The sequence below is a fragment of the Engraulis encrasicolus genome, chromosome 13 (assembly GCF_034702125.1).
Source record: "Engraulis encrasicolus isolate BLACKSEA-1 chromosome 13, IST_EnEncr_1.0, whole genome shotgun sequence".
NCBI classification, from domain to species: Eukaryota; Metazoa; Chordata; class Actinopteri; order Clupeiformes; family Engraulidae; genus Engraulis; species Engraulis encrasicolus.
This window is the reverse complement of record NC_085869.1, coordinates 34490166-34500165: the sequence shown is the minus strand read 5'-3', so window position 1 is coordinate 34500165 and position 10000 is coordinate 34490166. Positions and strand designations below refer to the sequence as shown.

At 41.9% G+C, this 10000-nt stretch overlaps 1 protein-coding gene across 1 annotated transcript in view; it reads left to right on the top strand.

Moving 5' to 3' along the window:
- The window catches only part of abcb6b (ATP binding cassette subfamily B member 6 (LAN blood group) b), a 102854-nt gene that overhangs the window by 17856 nt on the left and 74998 nt on the right, over positions 1-10000 (top strand). The gene's annotated exons all lie outside the window — the stretch shown is intronic.

The window sequence follows — 10000 nt, the reverse complement described above, 5'->3', positions numbered from 1 at the left end:
TCTGATTTTGTGGCGGCATTTTCTCATTTTTTGCAAAGATTTTGCGGCATTTTCTCATTTTTTTGCAAAGATTTTGCACCCCTTTCTGGATTTTTTTGGTAACTGAAAACCACAATCAGTCTAAGCAGGCTTAAGACAAAAGAGAGAGAGATTCAGAAACACACTTCCTATAATAAAATATTGACAATAATAAAATATTGTCAAAAACTGTCAAAGCGTCTTATAAGCCAGTGAGTCCAATGTGTGAAAAAAATCATGGCCGCGACACTCATAAATCTCTGTCGATATTTTAGAACGACTTCGGGGGAAAACGGGACTGCGCGTTATGAAAAAATACTTGGGTATTAATAGCCTACCAGTAGGCTAATGAAGAGCGTCGCGGGGTACAATAGCCAGGTTGTATGCAAGCGTTAGGCTACAATGTCACCTGTTGGAAGACGCGTCTCTCTCTCTCTCTCTCTCTCTCTCTCTCTCTCTCTCTCTCGTGCTCGTATTGCAAGCTGTTGCATATTATTTGTTTGATGCAAAGTTGTGATGGCATACACGCTCTCGTTGACATGGTTGTGTGCATGGTTGCATGGATTCGCAAGACTTTATTGCAATAACACAGTGAAAGCGTGGAAGGGCCGTTCACTTCCTATCCACACTTCAGAATCCTTTGCGATCGGCACTACAGTGATTGTTATCAGAAGGCTTGTGCCTACGCATAGACATAGACCCTTAAACTACAAACATAGCGAACATTGAAAAAAGATCAGACAACGACCGTCGGGTAGCATGCTCATGAAAGCGACAGGGGAGAGTGGAGAAGTTGCGCAAAAATGTAACGTAAGATGTTTGCTACTGTGCGACAGCACCGCCACTATTTCATGACTGCATACACTTCTTCGTCATGGATAAATGGGCAACAATACTTTTTCCAGCCAGGATTGCACTGAAAAGTAGGCTACTGCTGTTAAAAAGAGGTCACGGGTGTCCGACGTCTGCGTGTAGCCTATAGTGAGGGAGGGGAGGCGAGAGACGCGGAGCAGCTGAGATGAGGGTCGACTTGCGAAATAGCAGGTAATTATTTTTTCAATGTTTCAGTGACATATTAACAAAAATGCTTCCTATTGGTTTTCGTCTCTGGTGGTATTGTAGTCACATTTTTTTTTTTTATTTTTTATTTTTTTCATAACTGTTTATTGAATTTAAGTAAGAAACAACAACACTACATAACATTCCACCCACCCCTCCCCCATGCGCCCACTACAGACATTGAGAAATACACAATGAAACAAAATAATAATAATAAAAACATAAAGTAATAATAAAAGAAAATACAGACATATGGTGAAAGTAAGAAAAACATAAATAGAGAGAAAAAAAACTAAAACAAAAAAAAACTACAAATATAACAGGACAGAGATTGGCTGGCTCCAAACTGGAAAAATATAATGGCAAAATATGCAAAATTGCAAAGTGCATCAAACAACCTTTTTTTCTCCTATTTCCCCCCCACCTGACGTGTAGGTATCAGCTAAACAGAAGTGGGGTTTTGGCGCATAAAGGCACTAATTTCTCCCCTTCTAAGCAGGCATCCTAGGTCGTCTGGGAGATAGTCTAAGAAAGGGGACCAAATTTTCAAAAAATATCCATCCCGTCCCTTAACAGCAGCTTGTAAGCGTTCGTGTGGGAGATAGTCGGGGAGGAACGGTAGCCTACCATGCACCCCCCCCCACAACAAAACGCCATATGATTTTTTTTGATCGTCAAGATGTCCTGAATAAGAATTTGAGTGGTAACAGTAATATAACTCACTCCCACTATACTTTTCACATCATATTGTATATGACCCCAGAATGCTCAATGCATTCTAGTAGTACACTGCCAAGTCCTCTAGAGCCATGATTCAGTTGGTTATCATAGCTTATGATATACCATATGAAAGCTTGGAGTCTGCAGTATACATATATTAAACTGTATTTGGTGTAGCTTTTTGCATAGCAACGGTTGCTAGGCAAAGCATCTTCCTTAGCAACCAACATCAGTGACACAGTTCCTCTGTGATTACATTGCGCTATGATGTCTGGATCTAGACCACTTTTCCAAGGTTCAACATGACTTGTTTGAACCTCCAAGATGTCCTTAATAAGAATTTGAGTGGTAACAGTAATATAACTCATTCCTACTATACTCTTTTACATCATATTGTATATGACCACAGTACGCTCTATACGTTTTAGTTCTATGTAGTAGTAAACTGCCAAGGCCTCTACAGCCATTTTGCAGTTGGTTGTCATAGTTTGTTATATACAATATAAAACATTGGAGTATGTAGTTTATGAACATTGTCATATTTTGGTGTACTTATAACATTTGGTGTACTTATAACATACTTGGTTTAGTGGTATGATGTCTGAGAGCTCTGGGTTTTTTCCCCTTGATTCTTTAAATGACCAATTCTTACATAAAGACCTTAAAAGGAAATATATTAACAATTTGGAAATGTCCAAACCCTAATGTGATGTAAGCACTAACTACTTGAACTATTGACAATGTTGCAATCTGTACGGCCTGTGTCACTGTCACAGTCCATGCAAGTTGGTGCGCAAGACCACAAGACCCCAATAGAAGGAAACCGGTTGAATCATAAATAAAGTTTATTGAACATTTGGGGAAAGGTATAGTCCAAGGCGGAAAGTTCATTTACTGCTACTGTCATTGTCTGTGCTTGACCAATCACTTTCAATTTCACTCTCACTGCTACCACCACAGTGCACTTTACAGTGATACAGCTGGTGATGATGCTCTCAATGGTTCCTCTGTAGAAGGTAGTCATTATGGCTGGTGGGGCACTGGCATGCCTCAGTTTGCGCAGGAAGTAGAGGCGTTACTGGGCTTTCTTGGCCAGTGATGCAGTGTTGGTGGTTCAGGAGAGGTCCTCGCTGATGTGTACTTCAAGGAATTTTGTGCTGCTCACCCTCTCCATAGCAGCACCATCGATGGTCAGTGGCAGGAGTTGGTGGTGACCTTTCTGGAAGTTGACAACAATCTCCTTTGTCTTGCTGACATTCAGTAGGAGGTTGTTGTCACTGCACCACTTGGCTAGGAGGTCCACCTCTGTCCTGTAGTGTTTCTCATCAATGTTGGTGATGAGACCCGTCAGGGTTGTGTCATCTGCAAACTTCACCAGGTGGTTGGTGCTGTGGGATATTTTGCAGTCGTGTGTGAGCAGGGTGAAGAGTAAAGGGCTTAGCACACACCCTAGTGGAGCTCCTGTGCTCAGCGTGATGGTGTCCGAAGTGTTGTTGTCAACATGCACTGCTTGTGGTCTCTGGCACAGGACGTTTAGCAGCCAGTTGCAGAGGGAGGTGCTGAGGCCCATATTGTCCAGTTCGCATATCAGCTGTTGGGGTATGATGGTATTGAATGCTGAGCTGAAGTCAATCGTTGAATCAGGATGGAGATGACTTCTTTGGTACCGATATGATGGTGACGGCTTTGAAGCAGGAGGGGACAATGGCTTGTTGTAGTGAGGTGTTGAAGATGTCAGTGGAGACATGCTTTAGTTCCTCAGCACAGTCTTTCAGCATCCGTCCAGGGATGTTGTCTGGGGCTGTTGCTTTGTGGGGGTTGATCCTGAGAGCCCTCTTCATGCTATCAACAGGTAGACACAGGTATTCTGTGGGTGGGTCTTGTTTTGTTCCTCGAAGTGTGTGAAAAAGCTGTTGAGATCGTTCAGCAGGGATGTGTTGTTTTTGCAGCTCCGAGGTGATGGCTTGTAGTCAGTGATAGCTTGGATGTCCTTCCATAGGCTCCGTGCATCTCTGCTTGTGTGTATTCTTGCTTTGCCTTTCTAATGCCTTGTGACAAGTTGGCCATAGCTGTTTTCAGGCCTGCTTTATCCCCAGCTCTGAAGGCTTTGTCTCTAGCCCTCAGCAGCCTGTGGACGTCCCCTGTCAGCCATGGCTTCTGGTTGGCTCGAGTGATTGTTTTTGTGTCTGTGACGTCGTCTATGCATTTGGTGATGTAGGATGTGACTGTATATTTATACTCCTCAATGTCTATTTGGTTGTTGTTGATGGCAACTTGTTTAAAATATCACAGTCAGTTATTTCAAAGCAGTTTTGGAGGGCGGATAAATCCCATTCCTAATTATGATGCGCTAATTAATTCTCAAAACCCTTTAAATAATTTAAAAACAACAATATTTTAATATATCATAATTGGCTAACATTGTGGAAGGGAGTCATTTAAAGAATCGAAAAAAATCAGAGCTCTCAAACATCATATCATAAACCAAGTCTATCTTCCCAAATGTCATAGATAGGCCTACACTATACATATGTAATATTCATAAACTACACACTCCAAGCTTTCATATGGTACATAACAAGCTATGATAACCAACTGCAAAATGGCTGTAGAGGCCTTGGCAGTTTACTACTACATAGAACTAAAACGTGTAGAACGTACTGGAGTCATATACAATATGATGTACAAGAGTATAGTAGGAATGAGTTATATTACTGTTACCACTCAAATTCTTATTCAGGGCATCTTGACGATCAAAAAAAATCATATGGCGTTTTGTTGTGGGGGGGGTGCATGGTAGGCTACCGTTCCTCCCCGTCTAAGAGTATTGAAAATCTCCTTGTACCATAAGGTAACAGTTGGAGGGGACTCTTTTATCCACTTGTGCAGAATGCACTTCCGGGCAATGAGAAGGAGCTTTTCAAGAAGTGTATACCTAGATGCAGAGAGTTGGAATTCTCTAGAGGGCAGACCTACCAGGAAGACACAAGGGTCTTTCTTGATCTCAAATTGAAGTATCTCAGAAATTATTTTAGCAATATGAGTCCAAAAACGGGAGATAAATTTGCACTCCCAGAAACAGTGAAAATAGGTTGCCCTTTGAGAATGGCATTTAATACAAAGAGGGGAGAATGATTTATCCATTTTATGCAAAATAACCGGGGTGATATGAAGCCTATGGAGTATTTTGTACTGAGTCTCCTTATATCTGTTACATGTAGATATAGATCTCACTAACTCTATGGCCACTTTCCAGTCATCTTCTATGTACTCGCAGCCCAAATCTTGTTCCCATTTGTGAGCAATATTGGGGAGCTCATAAACATCAGAGGAGGTAAGAGTGTAATAAAAGGCAGAAACAAAATGTTCAGGATTCTTACGTATAAAGAGGAACCTTTCTGGGTCGTTGAGAGGTAGACTCGTAAGGGGAGCGTTTGTCAGAGAGGAAGCAAAATGTCTAATTTGTAAATAACCAAAAAAATGAGTCCTAGGGATGTCATATAATTCTTGTAACTGCTGAAAAGACATTAGTGAGCTATCTCTGAATAAGTCTGCAAGTACATGGATCCCCTTGTCTCGCCAAATGGAAAAGACAGATGGCCCAACACCAGCTGGAAAATCAGGGTTTTGAGTAATGGGAGACAATGGAGATTTCATGTTCTTTCTTCCTAAAAATTTTGTTATATCACGCCAAACTCTGATACTACTGTAAATAATGGGATTGTGTTTTACCTCATGTTTTATGTTCGCAACATCACAGGTAGTTAAGCTCCAAGGACTATGTGGAGAGCAGGCCCAGGAATCGACACATGCCTCATTCCTAATGTACGTGTGTAGCCAAACCCAGAGATGTTGGGCATGGCAGGCCCAGTTATAGAAAATAAGATTGGGCACAGACAGACCACCCATGTGCGTGGGGAGTTGCAACAGTTTAAACCTTTGTCTTGGCTTTTTGCCTTGCCAAATGAACCTTGATATGGCCCTTTCAATGTCCTTGTTGGCTTTCTTGGTGAGATATATAGGAAGCATCTGTAGGGGATATAACAGGCGGGGAAGCACGTTCATTTTCACAAGACTAACTCGTCCAAACATGGATAAAGGCAAGTTATGCCATCGTTCGAGATCTCTCTTGATAGCTGTACAAACTGGGGCAAAGTTAAGTCTCCACAGTTCCCTCAAATTTGGGCCAACCTTAACACCTAAATATTTGAAACCAGAAACTGACCATCTAAAAGGAAAATCATCCAAACATCTGCATTAGTCAGAGTTCCAAGTGGCATGGCTTCGGACTTATCATAATTAATCTTATATCCTGAGATAGTACTGAATTCGTTTAATATATTCATAATAGCAGGGATGGACGTTTCAGGAGATGTTACAAACAAAAGGATGTCGTCAGCATATAAGGCAATTTTATGCTCCCTGGACTCCAGCTCTATTCCCTTCACATCAACATGGCACCTTATGAGTTCTGCTAAAGGTTCTAAAGCTAAAGCAAAAAGCAGTGGGCTAATTGGGCAGCCTTGGCGCACGCCTCTAGCCACTGAAAAGGGTGCCGACCGTAGACCATTGGTTATGACAGCAGCAGTAGGAGAGTGGTATATTGTTCTAGTCCATTTAAGAAAATCCCCTTCCAAACCAAATCTCTGCATTATATCAAATAAGTAACCCATTTCCACCCTGTCAAAGGCTTTCTCTGCATCAAGGGAGATCGCCAGAGCTTTCATCTTCCTCTGAGATGTGTACTGAACAATATTCAATAACCTTCTTACATTACTGAGAGAGTGACGTCCACGAATAAAACCAGTCTGATCGGAATTTATAAGTACTGGGAGCAGATTCTCCAGTCGTTTGGCCAGGAGTTTGGAAAGGATCTTACTGTCCACTGATATTAAACTAATAGGTCTGTAAGACCCACATTGGTCCGGTGGCTTTCCTTTCTTCAAAATGACTGAGATGTGGGCAAGGTTTAAAGTAGGGGGCAGACAGCCTTTGTCAAAAGAATCCAAATACATATTTGTGAGGGGGTCAACCAATAGTCCACCAAAAGTCTTGTAAAAATCAGGACCAAATCCATCTGGGCCAGGGGCTTTGCCTCCTTTAAGGTTTTTAATGGTATCAATAACTTCTTCTCTGCTAATTGGCCTGTTCAATGCTTCCTTTTGATCATCAGATAAATGTGGTAGCTCTAACCTGTCCAAAAGTTTAAATCGGCCTTCTGAAGAGGATATGCAGTCTGAACTATATAGTTCCTCATAGAAAGATCTCATGGCTTTATTTAGATCAGCTGATTTAAAGTGCCTACATCCATGTTTGTCTATTAGAGAGGGAATCACATTTGGTTCATTAATGCCACGAGCAAGGCGAGCAAGGAGCCGGCCAGGCTTATTGCCAGCTTCAAATAACCTCTGTTTTGCAAAGAATACTTGTGTTTCTGCTTTATGGGTTAACAACTGATTTAAAGCTGACTGGGCTGCTTCTAACTGCTTTGCCAAAGAAGTGTTATAAGAGCGCTTGAGCTGAGCCTGAAGGTCACTCACAATTTCTTCCAATTCCAATTGTTTTTTAATAGCATCCCTTTTTTGAGCTGAGGAGTAAGAGATAATTGACCCACGTATATATGCCTTGGCGGACTCCCACAGGGTGGCAGGGCTGATTCCAGGTGTATTATTTTCAGCAAAAAAGTGACCAATTTCTGCAGTTATAAGAGCAATGAAGTCCTGTTTTTGAAGTAAGACTGGGCTCAGTCGCCAGTGCCTAAAGGAAGGGTCCCTATAAGGAGGTGAAATTGTTATGGCTATGGGACAGTGATCCGAAATAGACTGGATGCCTATTGTAGAGCTCACTATTCTGCTCAAAACAGACCTTGAAGAGAGGAAAAAATCTATTCTAGAAAAAGATTGGTGGGGGATGGAAAAAAAAGTATAGTCTTTGTCTAAAGGGTGCAATGTCCTCCATACATCATATAAGTCTGAGTCTTTAATTAAATCAAGTAAATCTGTACTTTTCTTAGACAAAGTTGAACGAGGCGGTGAGGCATCAATGCTTGGATTAAGCAAGCAGTTGAAGTCACCTCCCAAGACCAAGTAAGAAGAGGGAAGTGAAGCCAGGTCTGAAAAAAGTTGTTGAAAAAAAGATGCTTCATAAACGGTGGGGGCATATACACAACCAAAACTAACATGCTCCCCAAATAAGTACCCTGATAGTAAAACATAGCGGCCTTCTTTGTCATTTATTGTTTTCTCAAGGGTAAAAGGCAGGCTGCGATGTAAAAGAATAGCTGCCCCCCTGCTTTTGGAGTTGTATGAGGAGTAAAACACTTGGCCCACCCAGCTCCTTCTTAACTTCACATGTTCTAAGTCAGAAAGATGAGTCTCCTGAAGATACGCTACCTGGCATTTCTCCCTCTTCAGGAATGAGAGAATTTTCTGTCTTTTAATCACATGGTTAATGCCCTTCACATTAAGTGAAATAATTTTGATATTACTCATAATAGTCTATATTTAAACATGTGCATGAAGGCATGTGGGTAGTAAAGTAATTGTTGGTTAAATATAGTGCCAGTTTAAGTCTAAGGTTAGGAGCACAGTAGCCTACATAAATGCATGTACAAAAAATAAAAGAATAAGAAAAAATAAATAATTGCCTGTAGAGGTCCATCCCCAAATGATGGCGCGCATCCCAATAAAGAACAACCCTCACCCCACATATAAAGAAAAAGAAAAAGAAAAGCTGCCATCGCATGGCAATCAAATACTTGAGATAAGTGACGCAGAGCGGTGTCTTTCCATCAATAAGAGAGAAAAAGATAGCAGAAGAAAGACCTAAATCCATTCCCCCACTAACACACATTCTCCACAACCCCCCCCAACCCCGCTGGCCAACTAAAGGTAAAGCAATAAAACCGCATATTCAAAATATAGTGCATATAATAAATGATACAGGTGTCAAATGAACAGGCTACTGGGAAAGTAGTGTAGTCCAATAATAGCCCATCACAGTCAAATGGTATACCTGAAGCCTGGCAGACTAAGTAGAAAAATAAGCTAGATAACAAAATAAAATAAGAGGGAGCATCATGCTATAGTCATTAATTGTACCAAGCCAACTGTTTTTTTTTTGTTTGTTTTTTTATAAACACATGCAAAGGGCCAGAGCCATAAAGAAATAGCCTAGTGACGGCAGGTAGAGGAAAAAACTAAGTAAACTCCCCTTCAGAAAACGTATATGAAAGAAAAGAAAAAGAAAAAAATCAATGCCAGAATTTCAGCAGAAAAGGGTAAGTTAATGGGCTATTAAACAGAGTCAAGACATCCCGTAGCTTAATTTACTTGTTCAGGTGAAAGGGCAGTAGCTTATAACTACTAGTAAACATCTGGAGGGTCACACTCAAACCTTGAGGAACTTCTCCGCTTTCTTTGAAGACTCAAAGGAATAGTCCTTTCCGTCGAGAGAGAACTGAAGCGTAGCCGGGAAGCGCATTTGGAACCGTACATCCCTATTGATGAGTTCCTCGCACGCAGCGTTGAACTGACGCCTGGCTTATTTCACTCGGGGTGATAGGTCTGCGCGAATGTAAACCTGCGTCCCATCGTAGATAACTTCTTCCTTGTCCTTGACGGCCGCCAGAATCCTCCCCTTGTCCCTAAAGTTGTGCAATTTCAGAATGACAGGTCGGATATAACCGGGCTGCGGTGGCACAGGCGCTCTGCCTCTGTGCGCCCTGTCAATCTTAATACGACCATTCTTTGTTTTCAGTCCCAAAACTTCTGGTAGCCAGGTTTCAAAGAATTCAACTACTTGGGTTCCCTCCGTGCCTTCCTTGAGACCTGTGATGCGTAGATTGTCCCTGCGGCTACGGTTTTCAGCATCCAATACACGGGCATCCAGGAGTTTCACAGTTTTCTCAAGTTCGGCAACCTTTCTCTCGAGAGAGCTTGTGCGGTCATCACACTCCGAAATGCGCGTTTCAGCATCTGTTATCCTAGTGGCATTTTCGTCGATGCGGTTATTCAGCCCGTGTAGAGAGGATTGTAACTCGGCGAATTTCAGCTCCATTAGCGCGCTAATCTTTTCTGTAACATTTTGAGCAATGGCGTTAGCAACGCCTTCGTCACCATCATCCTCACGGTTAGCCGTCTGCATTTTCGTTTCAGCTCGTGTCCTTCCCTTCAAAGTTTCACGTTGATTCGAGTTCCCTTCT